The sequence below is a fragment of the Bos indicus x Bos taurus genome, chromosome 29 (assembly GCF_003369695.1).
Source record: "Bos indicus x Bos taurus breed Angus x Brahman F1 hybrid chromosome 29, Bos_hybrid_MaternalHap_v2.0, whole genome shotgun sequence".
In the NCBI taxonomy this organism is placed as follows: Eukaryota; Metazoa; Chordata; class Mammalia; order Artiodactyla; family Bovidae; genus Bos; species Bos indicus x Bos taurus.
In genome coordinates, this window is record NC_040104.1 from 45784155 (window position 1) to 45797240 (window position 13086).

A 13086-nucleotide genomic window follows, 5' to 3' on the forward strand; every position below is an offset into this window, starting at 1 on the left:
TGTATAATCATGAGTCTTCCCTGATAGCTCAGTTAGTAAAGAGTCTGTATGCAATGCAGGAGACCCAGTTCCATTCCTGGGTCCGGAAGATCCACTAGAGAAGGGATGGGCTATCCACTCCAGTGTTCTTGGGCTTCCCTTGTGGCTCAGCTGGTAAAGAAATTACCTGAAATGTGGAAGATCTGGGCTTGATCTCTGGGTTGGGAAGATACCCTGGAGAAGTGAAAGGCTCCCCACTCCATTATTCTGGCCTGGACAATTCCATTGACTGTATTGTCCATGGGTCTCAAAGAATCGGACACAACTGAGTGACTTTCACTTTTTTGATTTAGGTTAGACCTGAATGGCCTAGTGGTTTTCCCTACATTCTTCAATTTGAGTCTGAATTCGGCAAGAAGTTCATGATCTGGCCACAGTCAACTCCCAGACTTGTTTTTGCTGGCTATGTAGAGTTTATCCAATTTTTACCACGAGGAATATAATCAACCTGTTTTGGTATTGACCATCTGGTGATATCCATGTGTAGAGTCTTCTCTTGGGTTAATGGAAAGGGTGTTTTCTATGACAGGTGTCTTCTTTTCACAACACGCTGTTAGCCTCTGCCTGCTTCATTTTGTACTGCAAGGTCAAACTTGTCTGTTACTCTTGACTTCCTACATTTTCATTCTAGCCCCCTATGATGATAAGGTCATCTTTTTTTGTTTTTAGATCTAGAAGGTCACATAGGTCCTTATACAACCGTTCAACTTCAGCTTTCAGCGTTAGTGGTTGGGGCATCAATTCAGTTCCGTCACTCAGTCATGTCTGACTCTTTGTGACCCCATGGACCACAGCCAGGTTTCCCTGTCCATCACCAACCCCTGGAGCTTTCTCAAACTTATGTCAATCACTGGACATGTCCATGGTTGGGGCATAGACTTGGATTATTTTAATGTTGAATGGTTTGCCTTGGAAAAGAGCCGAGATCATTCTGTCATTTTTGAGACTATACCCAAGTACTGCATTTCAGACTCTTTTGTTGACTATGAAGGCTACTACATTTCTTCAAAGAGATTCTTTCCCATAGTAGTAGATATAATGGTCATCTGAATTAAATTCGCCCATTCCTGTCATAGCTGAAGGGATGAGAAGGACTCCTCCAATTGTCAGATCACATAAATGTTGGAAAAGGCTGTGATGTTAGTGGAAATGTGGAAATTTCAAAATTCAAGGTGGTGATGTTTCTCTGGGATCACAGTTACTATGAGATCAAAAAGAAGAATGTTTTAAAGTTTAAATGAATTTTCTGAAAATAACTCAAGGCCTGATATGGAAGCTAAAAAAGTGGTCAGACTCCAAATTGGTCATTCTTGAGTATGTGGGAATCTAGGGGATACTTGTAGAACGCTTCCTGCCTGAGCACTAATCAGCTGAGGGAATTGTTTCCAAGGAAAATCAGACACAGAAACAGGTGTAAGTGGCTACATCAAATTTTATTTAGGACAATGATAATACAGATAAGGATAGCTTAGCATCTCAGGTCATCCAACTTCAACAGATACAGGTGGTAGGGACTCACAATTCAGAAGAAGTGTGTTTCTTGGCTGGTAATTTCCTATGAGGAGGAATCAGGTCTGCAAAGGATCTTGGCTGAACCAAACTAGTAAATTTTTTGCTGAGGGCAGCCCAGATGAACTGGATACTAATAGTGGGCAGTGAGGAAGTTTGATCAGATTCTTGGGGAGACCAGATATCAAGATCAGATCAGATCAGTCTCTCAGTCGTGTCCAACTCTTTGTGACCCCATGAATCGCAGCACGCCAGGCCTCCCTGTCCATCACCAACTCCTGGAGTTCATTCAGACTCACGTCCATCAAGTCAGTAATGCCATACAGCCATCTCATCCTCTGTCGTCCTCTTCTCCTCTTGCCCCCAATCCCTCCCAACATCAGAGTCTTTTCCAATGAGTCAACTCTTCGCATGAGGTGGCCAAAGTACTGGAGTCTCAGCTTTAGCATCATTTCTTCCAAAGAAATCCCAGGGCTGATCTCCTTCAGAATGGACTGGTTGGATCTCCTTGCATTCCAAGGGACTCTCAAGAGTGTTTTCCAACACCACAGTTCAAAAGCATTAATTCTTCGGCGCTCAGCCTTCTTCACAGTCCAACTCTCACATCCATACATGACCACAGGAAAAACCATAGAACTAACATCCAAAAAAGATGTCCTTTTCATTATAGGGGACTGGAATGCAAAAGTAGGAAGTCAAGAAACACCTGGAGTAACGGGCAAATTTGGCCTTGGAATATGCAATGAAGCAGGGCAAAGACTAATAGAATTTTGCCAAGAAAATGCACTGGTCATAACAAACACCCTCTTCCAACAACACAAGAGAAGACTCTATATATGGACATCACCAGATGGTCAACACTGAAATCAGATTGATTATATTCTTTGCAGCCAAAGATGGAGCAGCTCTATACAGTCAGCAAAAACAAGACCAGGAGCTGACTGTGGCTCAGACCATGAACTCCTTATTGCCAAATTCAGACTTAAATTGAAGAAAGTAGGGAAAACCACTAGACCATTCAGGTATGACCTAAATAAAATCCTTTATGATTATACAGATATCAAGAGTGGGTTTTTTTGCTGAACTGACTTAGAATAATTATTCAAACTGGATTTTACAAGGAAGCCGTCTGATAATTCGAGGAGAAGGATCACGAGCCTGAATAAATTTTGGTGAAACAATGCTTTCCCTGCCTCACTTGTGTAACCCAGTGAGCAGGTGCATCTAGCGGGGACTTGGTAGACATTCTCCCTCAGTTCCACTTGCCATCTCCTCCTACACTTTCCTTTGCAGACAATTATTTCACTTGCCATGTGAGTAAACAAAGGTTATTGCAGCCCAAAGGCCGTCATCCACTGCAGCCCCAAGACAGTGTGCCCTGAGGGCAGTTCAAGGAGGAGAAGAAGGTCGGTGTCCTGAGGTGGTACCATGAATGTCACATGGATGACTTCAATAAGACCAGACTCCTGCCTCTTTCCATACAGAGAAAAAGAAAAAGAAAAAATTCTCTGGTGGTCCAGTGATTAAGAATCCACCAGTCAGTGCAAGGGATACAGGTTAGATCCCTGGTCTGGGAAAATCCCACAGGCTGCAGAGCAACTAAGCCCAAGCCCCACAAGCACCGGACTGGGGCCTGGGAGCCGTGACTACTGAAGCACACACACCCTGGCACCATGCTCTGCAACGAGAGAAGCCACAAAAACGAGAAACCAGTGCATTTCTACTAGAGAGTGGCCCCTGCTCGCCACAACAAGAGAAAGGCTGTGCATAGCAAGGAAGACCCAGAACAGCCAAAATAAGTAAATTTTAAAATTAGAGAAGTAAATAAATAAAATTTAAAATGCATGAAAATTAGTGAGATGTATCATTTTTATCATGTGCAATAATTCTTTGATATTTTCTGATTTTTTTAACACCAAATGATCTTATATACTGTAAGGTAAGGTAAGTCACCTCAGTCATGTCTGACTCTATGCGACCTATCAGGCTCTCCTTATAACTTTTTTTTCCTCCTTATAACTTTTGAACAGTTCCTTCGAGCTATCTGAGAAGCCACCTTTCTGCCTATACTCTGTAGTCACCAAATAAAACATACTTCTCACCTTTTATGTTGTGTATTTGTCATTTGATACGCTCTTCTGAGACCTTTTCCCAACACACATGTCCTAGCCCCACTCACCTGAGTTCCAGGAGTTACATGGAAACTGCCAATGAAAACATTAGCCATTCCCTGAAAGTAGAGGGAGATTTTATTTGGTAGCAGTGTTTAGGACCCAAGCCCAGGAGACAGAATCTCAGTTGCTCTGAGAAAACTGCTCCAAGAAGGCAGGAGGGGGAGTCATGTGATAAAATTTGTAAAAAGGGAGAGGGTAGTCTGAACATCAAAGATTGTTGTTGTTCAGTCACTCTGTCTGACTTTGCAATTCCAGGGGCTGCTGTAAGAAAAATCAGATTTCAAGTGAAGGAATTTAGCATACTGCATATGGGAAGATGCAAGCCTCTGGGCTCACTGAATTCATTCCTTTCATATGCACCTCAGCTCTCTGGGGCCAAATCCTGTTCCCTTGTTCAACTTAAGGAGTGGTAGATGCCCCAGATGGCTGCTTCTTTCACCCTCTGAGCTCCTCAGAGATCACCATGGGGAGCAGTGACATCTGTTGGATTGGAGGTCTGGGAGCCCTCATTCACATTTGGATGCCAGAAATCTCTGGTGACTGTGTCATTTCTTGTTTATTGAAATGGCAAGACATGTCTTCATTTCATAAAACTTTCTGTACCTTCTATTCAATAATATTGTGAACCAAAAAATGCTCTAAATATAATGTCTACATCCTAAAGGAAATCAGTCCTGAATATTCATTGGAAGGACTGATGCTGAGGCTGAAACACTAATACTCTGGCCACCTGATGCAAAGAACTGACTCATCTGAAAAGACCCTGATGCTGAGAAAGATTGAAGGCAGGAGAAGGGGACCACAGAAGATAAGATGGTTGGATGGCATCACCGACTCAACAGACATGAGTTTGAGGAATCTCCGGGAATTAGTGATAGACAGGGAGGCCTGGTGTGCTGCAGGCCGTGGGATCACAAAGGGTTGGACACGACTGAGCAACTGAACTGAACTGAACTATTAAAAATATCCTTGGAAATCTTTCGACTCAAAATTTTATTGATCTACATATTTTTTTAAAGAAACAATTCTTGTTCATTTATGGTTAAAATCAGTTTTTAAATCACATTTGTTTTTTGAGTTTTCTAAGCAAGTACATATTTTTAAATTACCCACATGACTTCTTAAAAATAGTATATTGCCTCAATTAACTTTAGAGTGTTTTCTATATAAACCACTGTGCAAATATTTATACTCAATGATATTACCGGAAGACACAATTTTTTAAATATGTATTTATTTAATTATTTGGCTGCCCTGGGTCTTAGTCATGCACACAGGATCTTTGATCTTCCTTGTGACCCTCTGTGTGGGTATTGTGTGTGTGTGTATGCCTGTATATGTTCAGTTTGCTCCAACTCTTTGTGACCCCATGGACGGTAGCCCACCAGGCTCCTCTGTCCATGGAATTTTCTAGGCAGGAGTACTGGAGTAGGGTATCATTTCCTTCTCCAGGGGTTCTTCCCGACCCAGGGATAGAACCCATGTCTTCTGTATCTCCTGCATTGGCAGGCAGATTCTTTGCCACTGGGCCACCTGGGAAATTGGAGGGATCATTCAGTTGTGGCATGCAAATACTTAGTTTCAGGATATGAAATCTAGTTTCTTGACCAGAGATTGAACCAGGGCCCACTGTGCTGGGAGCATGGAGTCATACCCACAGGATCACCAGGGAAGTTCCAGGACAGCAAGGTTTATTGAAAATTCTAAAGTATACAGTCCTGATTACAAAACGGATTTTTATTGTGAGGTGCTGTGGCCAGGGAAGCAGGTAGGGATTGAAAGTGGTTGATGCACAGTTTGGGGAAAAGAAACTAGAGACAGAATTAAAGTTTCAAAGATGGAACTGGGGGACTCAAGACTTCTTGGATCAAGAGCCCTATTCTTTGGGGCCAGGTCACTTTTTTTTAGTGTCTCAGCACACAGAAAGTGTCTGTTGTGCTATGATAAAATCAGTCCTGTGTCCCTGATCACATCTCCCATTGCTATATTTTGCTTTTATTCTTTTCCCATGGGGTTTTTCTCATGGCTTAGCCAGAGCAACAGGTGGCTGACTATTAACCCCTGCACTCTGGTCTGATCTACAAGCAGCTGGCCTAGAGACCTGAGGCTCAGAATGTCTATCACTGAAGGTGAATCCAGTCTTTCCTACTCCCTCACATCCCCTGCCCCCACCCTCACCCCCACCCCCGCACTGGCTACTGGAACAGTCTGGATGAATCCTGACTCATTGGTAAGCACATGTAATATATGAGTCCAGTTTCAGCATCCAGGTTTTTCTTTCCTCTGTTGTAAACAACAGTGGTTGAGTTCAAGGGATGAAGACTCATGCTATTCATGAGGAGGGAAAAGACTGTAAAAAAAAAAAAAAAAATGTGAAGTGCTTACATAACAATGAGCTCTTGTTCAATAACTCCAGAGCCCAGCCCTCAACAGGCAATATCTCATTTTGTGAAAGTCACTCAGTCATGTCTGACTCTTTGTGACCCCATGCACTATACAGTCCATGGAATTCTCCAGGGCAGAATACTGGAGAGGTTAGCCTTTCTGTTCTCCAGGGGATCTTCCCAACCCAGGGATTGAACCCATCTGAATTGCAGATGGATTATTTACCAGCTGAGGCTCCAGGGAAGCCAAAAAATATGGAATGCTTCATGAATTTGTGTGTCATCCTTGTGCAGGGGCCATGACAAACTGCTCTGTATTGTTACAATTTCAGTATATGTGCTGCCAAAGTGAGAGCAAATATCTCATTGGATCCTACTAAAAATCCCGTAAACTGTACGTGCATCATTATATTCACTGTGGGGGAACCAAAGATCTGCCTAAGGTCCTCTAAGCCCTATATCCCCTTCCATCAGATCAGAAACAACTGCAGCCTCTGAATCCTTAGCAAGGAAACTTTTTATTTGTCTCCATTAGTTTAGACGCACTGTGAGGGTTAAATTTATGTGTCAACTTCACTGTGAGTTGAGATGCCCAGATCACAGGTCAAAGATTAACACTAGGAGAATCTGCAAGGGAACTCCTGGGAGAGATTAGCATTGAAATCAGTAATTGAGTCAAGACATCAGCCCTCACCAGTGTGGGTGGGCATCACTTTATCATCTGGGGGCTTGGATGGAACAAAGGCAACTGTTCGCCTTCTCTCTCTTCTTGGCCATGAATACTGGAGCTTCTAGCTCTTGAACCTGGAAACTCCAGTACATACACAACTGGCTCCCTGGTTCTCAGATCTTTAGTTTTGACTTAGAGCTACACCATCACTTCCACTGCTATCCAACCTTAAGATTAGGTCTGAATTATACCATTAAGATTATGTCTGAATTATACCATTAAGTCAGAGAAGGCAATGGCATCCCACTCTAGTACTTTTGCCTAGAAAATCCCATGGATGGAGGAGCCTGATAGGCTGCAGTCCATGGGGTCTCGAAGAGTCGGACACGAGTGAGTGACTTCATTTTCACTTTCGTGCATTGGAGAAGGAAATGGCAACCCACTCCGGTGTTCTTGCCTGGAGAATCCCAGGGACGGGGAAGCCTGGTGGCCTGCCGTCTATGGTGTTGCGCAGAGTCGGACACGACTGAAGCGACTTAGCAGCAGTAGCAGGATACCATTAAGAACAGAGCGCGGGTGGCTGCGGCGGCCCACAGAGCGTGGCGGAGAGAAGCTACCCCCACGTCTGAGGTCAGGGGAAGAAGCCAGGAGGACCCCATGCAAAGGGGCGGCGACGAAGAGGAGCTACCCCAAGTCCGAGGTCAGGGGCGGCGGCCGAGAACGCCAGGCTGCGACACCGCAGGAGCAGCCGAGAGGACTTACCCTGCGTCCGAGGTCAGGGGCAGCGGCCGGGAGGAGCTACCTCACATCGAGGTCAGAGGCGGCGGCCGGGAGGAGCTACCCCAACTCCGAGGTCAGGGGCAGCGGCCAAGAATGCCAAGCTGCGACAGTGCAAAAGCGGAGAGGAGCTACAGCCACACGAGGCCAGGGGTGGCGGCAGGGAGGAGCTACCCCCATGCCCAAGGCCACGGGCGGCGGGGGGGAGGAGCAACCCCACGTCCAAGGAGCGGTGGCTGCGCAGGCCCAGGAGGGCCTAGAGGAGCTATTCCACGTCACGGTCAGGAGGGGCGGTGGTGAGGAGATACTCCTCCTTTTAGAAAAGGCAGAGGAACCAGAGATCAAATTGCCAACATCCGCTGGATCATGGAAAAAGCAAGAGAGTTCCAGAAAAACATCTATTTCTGCTTTATTGACTATGCCAAAGTTTTTGACTGTGTGGATCACAGTAAACTGTGGACAATTATGAAAGTGATGGGGATAACAGACCACATGACCTACCTCTTGAGAAATCTGTATGCAGGTCAAGAAGCAACAGTTAAAACTGGACATGAAACAACAGACTGGTCCCAAATAGGAAAAGGAGTACATCAAGGCTGTATATTGTCACCCTGCTTATTTAAATTCTATGCAGAGTACATCGTGAGAAACGCTGGACTGGAAGAAACACAAGCTGGAATCAAGATTGCCAGGAGAAATATCAATAACCTCAGATATACAGTTAACATCACCCTTATGGCAGAAAGTGAAGAGGAACTAAAAAGCCTCTTGATGAAAGTGAAAGTGGAGAGTGAAAAAGTTGGCTTAAAGCTCAACATTCAGAAAACGAAGATCATGGCATCCGGTCCCATCACTTCATGGGAAATACATGGGGAAACACTAGAAACAGTGTCAGACTTTATTTTTTGGGGCTCCAAAATCACTGCAGATGGTGACTGTAGCCATGAAATTAAAAGACACTTACTCCTTGGAAGGAAAGTTATGACCAACCTAGATAGCATATTCAAAAGCAGAGACATTACTTTGCCAACAAAGGTTCGTCTAGTCAAGGCTATGGTTTTTCCTGTGGTCGTGTATGGATATAGAGTTGGACTGTGAAGAAAGCTGAGTGTCGAAGAATTGATGCTTTTCAACTGTGGTGTTGGAGAAGACCCTTGCAAGTCTCTTGGACTGCAAGGAGATCCAACCAGTCCATTCTGAAGGAGATCAGCCCTGGGATTTCTTTGGAAGGAATGATGCTGAAGCTGAAACTTCAGTACTTTGGCCACCTCATGCGAAGAGCTGACTCATCTGAAAAGGCTCTGATGCTGGGAGGGATTGGGGGCAGGAGGAGAAGGGGACAACAGAGGATGAGATGGCTGGATGGCATCACTGACTCGATGGACGTGAGTCTGAGTGAGTCTGAGTGAACTCCAGAGTTTGTGATGGACAGGGAGTCCTGGTGTGCTGTCATTCACAGGGTCCCAAAGAGTCGGACACGACTGAGTGACTGAACTGAACTGAAGTGAATACCATTAAGATTAGGTCTGAATTATACCACAGCCTTTTATGGTTCTCTAGGCAACAGATAGAAGATGGTGGGACTATGAGTTCAGTTCAGTCATTCAGTCGTGTCCAGTTCTTTGAAACTCCATGGACTGCTGCACGCCAGGCTTCCCTGTCCATCATCAACTCCCAGAACCTACTCACTTATGTCCATCGAGTTGGTGATGCGATCCAACCATCTCATCTTCTGTCATTCCCTTCTCTTCCTGCCTTCAATCTTTTGCAGCATCAGGGTCTTTTCCAAGGAGTCAGTTCTGTGCATCAGTAGCCAAAGTATTGGAGCTTCAGCTTGAGTATCAGTCCTTTCAATGAATATTCAGGACTGATCTCCTTTAGATGGACTGGTGGATCTCCTTGCAGTCCAAGGGACTCTCCAGAGTCTTCAACACCACAGTGGGACTATAGAGTCTGTAATCATGTCAGCTTCTTCTGAAACTATGTATGTGTCTGTACCAGGTGAATCTTGAACAACACCTGGTTCAACTGCTCAGGGTCACTTAGACAAAGATTTATTTTTTTAACAGTAGTTAAAAAAATCATATGTAGTTGACTGAATCTGAGGATGATGAACAGAGGATAGGGAGAGGTGACTGTGAGTTATATGTAATACATAACATATATTTCTTTTACATTTGAACATTCTGATGTCCAGACAAGCTACCCTTGACTTTTCTAATAGGGAGAGACTGGAACTGTAATGGAAACTATCAACCTATTCTGATATGATCAACCACCCAAACTGATATAAATCTAGAATGTGGTATGGAAATAAAATCCATGTCAATTTTTTTTTTTTTTTTTTTTTTTACATTTTAGCATTTTACTAAAAAGACTTTGAATGTCTGGTCACAACTCAATTATATCTCCTCCTATATCATTTCTATAATCACTCCTATATCACTTCTATATACCACTCCTATAATTGATTATATCGATTATAACTCCTCCTCCCTGACAGGCATGGAACAGTGAGAACCAGTCTCAATCTTGTTGGCAGTGTGCAAAACTTAACAGAACCGAGGACCTCGCCTTTGACAGTGAAGGATACACAAAGGCAAGAAACTGACTTAACACAGACTGATAGAAGCATGAAGAATACCCATGCCCAAGGTCATGGCCTGAGTCAGCAGGGAGAGCCCTGCAGAGAGCTCTTCATTCCAATAGTTCATCGGATGCTGTGTTACCCTCTGTGTGTATCAATCCACTGAACAGCCAAAGAAATAAGCAAGGAGGTAAGAGTTGCCCCCAGGAGGCTTACATTACATGGTGGCTCAGATGGCAAAGAATCTACCTATAGTGCAGGAGACCGGGGTTCAAGCCCTGGATCGGGAAGGTCCCCTGGAGAAGGCCATCGTTACCCATTCCAATCTTCTTCTCTGGAGAATCCCATGAACAGAAGAGGCTACCCTTTAGGGGTCTTAAAGAGTTGGACACAATGGAATGACTAAGCACGCATGCACACACGCACACAGAACAATATATCATGGAGGACAGCAGTTGGTTTTCCATGAGCGTCTCTTTATTTACTTATCTTTTAATTCATTTTTATTGAGTAGATTTGCATTACAATGTCATGTTAGTTTGTTGCTTAACAATGAAATAAGTCATATCGATCTGTTTATCCACTCTCATTTTCGATTTCCTTCCTGTTTAGATCACCAAGAAGATAACTTTCTTCCTGACAGTTTCTTTACAACTATCTTCCGAAGGATAATTGCAACATGTGGGTGTCCAGCACGTATCCAGGTGTCATATTAGATTCTAGAAGCACATGTCCATGCCAGTCCGACCCCTTCCAGAGTCTACATTTCCACAGCAACCCCCACCCCTGAGGATCGCTGTTCCTTTTCACATCCACATTGAGCACATGCTGAAACCATGCTGTTTTCCCTCCATGATATCCCCATGTTTTAGATTTCAGTTTCCAAGCACACAGAAGAAAGCTCCTGATGGAGCCAGTGCTCTAGGCAGGGGCAGTATACCTGTGTAAAATAGGCACCACGTGATGCCCTCACCACAGGGAGGACGGGGCTGAAGCTAAGCCACAGGCCCTGGGACATCCTGAGGCTCTCAGAATCTCCAACAGCTGAGCCCGAAGCTCGGCAAGTCTCGCTTCCAGGAAAATACCCTGAGGTCTGTCACTCTCCTGAGGGGCAGGATGAACGCTCTTGCATTAAACCGGGCAGCCCAGTGGGCTGTCGGACCAGCTTCTCCATGACAGCCTGGACAGGAGGTTTCCCACCCAGACTGAAGTGCCTGAGCTGGGAGCAGTGGCTCAGGGCAGACAAGATGGCCTCCACCTGGGAGTACTTGATCCCACATAGACCTAAGTCCAGTCAGTCCTGGAGGGTGGCTGCAACTTTCTCCAGCAGAACGTGGAGGACCTCAGGTCTAAAGTCAGTCATGGTGACCCCACTCAGGTCCAGGCCCTTTAGCTGACTGATGTTTGGGCTCTGGGACTGGTGGGTCGAGTCTGATTCTGTCAGCCAGCAGTTGGTTATTGACAGGTTGTTCAAGGGGGACGTCAGGCACCTGGGGAGAAACCAAATAATTAGTTCTTGGAAACTGGAGTGCTAGGTTGCACACACGCGATAGACAAATGGTTTGTACAGAACTAACATTGGTCTGACCATCAATTCAGGGTCAATACACTGATTGTCACGTCTCATGCTAGGCTGAGCACTGTCACCTTCACTGCAGGATTAAGTCACGTCACAGAATCTGGAAGGTACACCTCCTCATCTATCAAGTAGAGTCAACACATCCCACTTCCTTATGGATGAATGAAGGTCATGGAATCACTAGAACAGTGAGAGCCAGAGAGAGTCTCCATCGAGTCTGGACATCACTGAATATTAGTGTTGGGAGATGAGATTTAAAAATGATTCCAGTTAAGGCTTCAGTCGAGGTTGAGCTCTAGATGCCCAGATCTCTGGCCACGGTGGCTCTAGCGAGACATGCATAAGGAACCAACTTACACAAGATCCCACAACATGAAATGTGATGCCAGATCAAAGGGGCTTACATACATCCCTGCATTGTCTTCAACTTTCTATCCCTTTTTATTATCCTTTTCTCTCAGCTTGATTAACATCATCTCCAGAATCATGCTTTTCCCACATGTTAATTAACAGGTCCACTGTGGGCACAAACCTGTGGAGCACAGAGCTTCTCTTCAAGAATGCTTGGATCTGACGCAGTTTCCTCACTTCAATGTCATTTCTAACTTACTTAATTCTATCATTTCAACATAGACACCTCCACAAAAGGAGGGAATTACAAATGCTGGGATGCAAACATCCCAGTCAATCCTCTGTATCTCCCCAGCCGGGTATCTCACAAGAGCCATGAGACCAGTTCAGCCCCTTACCCCCTACATTAGTGTGGTTATGGGATGCCACGCTTTAGGAGAGTGCAAGAAAGGAGAGGGTACTTTTGAAATTCTAGGGTTGTGTTCAGTGTTACCCAGCTCGCAGTCCACTCTCACCTGAGCATGTGGTTCAGGCATCCTTCAGGGAGGGAGGGAGGGAGGGAGACTCCAGATGGAGATCCAGGAGGTGGCCCAGCCTCAGGAACTGAGACGTAATTTGGACAAAGTGATCCTGCTCCTGCTTCGTGAAGGCAGTCAGGTGGATGGGAGAGAGGCAGAGTCTCTGCAAAGTATTCATCTTTCCCAGAACAAGAGCAAACGTGGCCAGCATGGACAGATGCCATGGCCGATTCCCACTCACCTGGACACATCCAGCTGCACCATGCTCAGGAACTTCACAGTGCCATCCACGGGCGTAGAGACAGTCTTCAGCTTCTTGCTGCACAGGTGGATGGAGGATTTACTCTGTTCCACCCACCTGAGGATGTAGGTGAGGAAGTTGTCTAGAGTCCTTTTCTTCAGGCAAAGATCTATAAAAACCTTCAGTGGAGCCAAGTGCTGCTTTGTGGTTGAGCTCTGCTCAGCCACTGGTGCCGTTTGTGAGCCTGAGCACCAGAC

General features: G+C 45.2%; 1 non-coding gene across 1 annotated transcript; it reads right to left on the reverse strand.

The window, feature by feature from the left end:
* Positions 1–6355: 6355 nt before the first annotated feature.
* Positions 6356–6464, reverse strand: LOC113886611. Its single transcript, XR_003509496.1, has one exon. It is a non-coding gene; the product is annotated as a U6 spliceosomal RNA (small nuclear RNA).
* Between the last annotated feature and the right edge of the window lie 6622 nt (positions 6465–13086).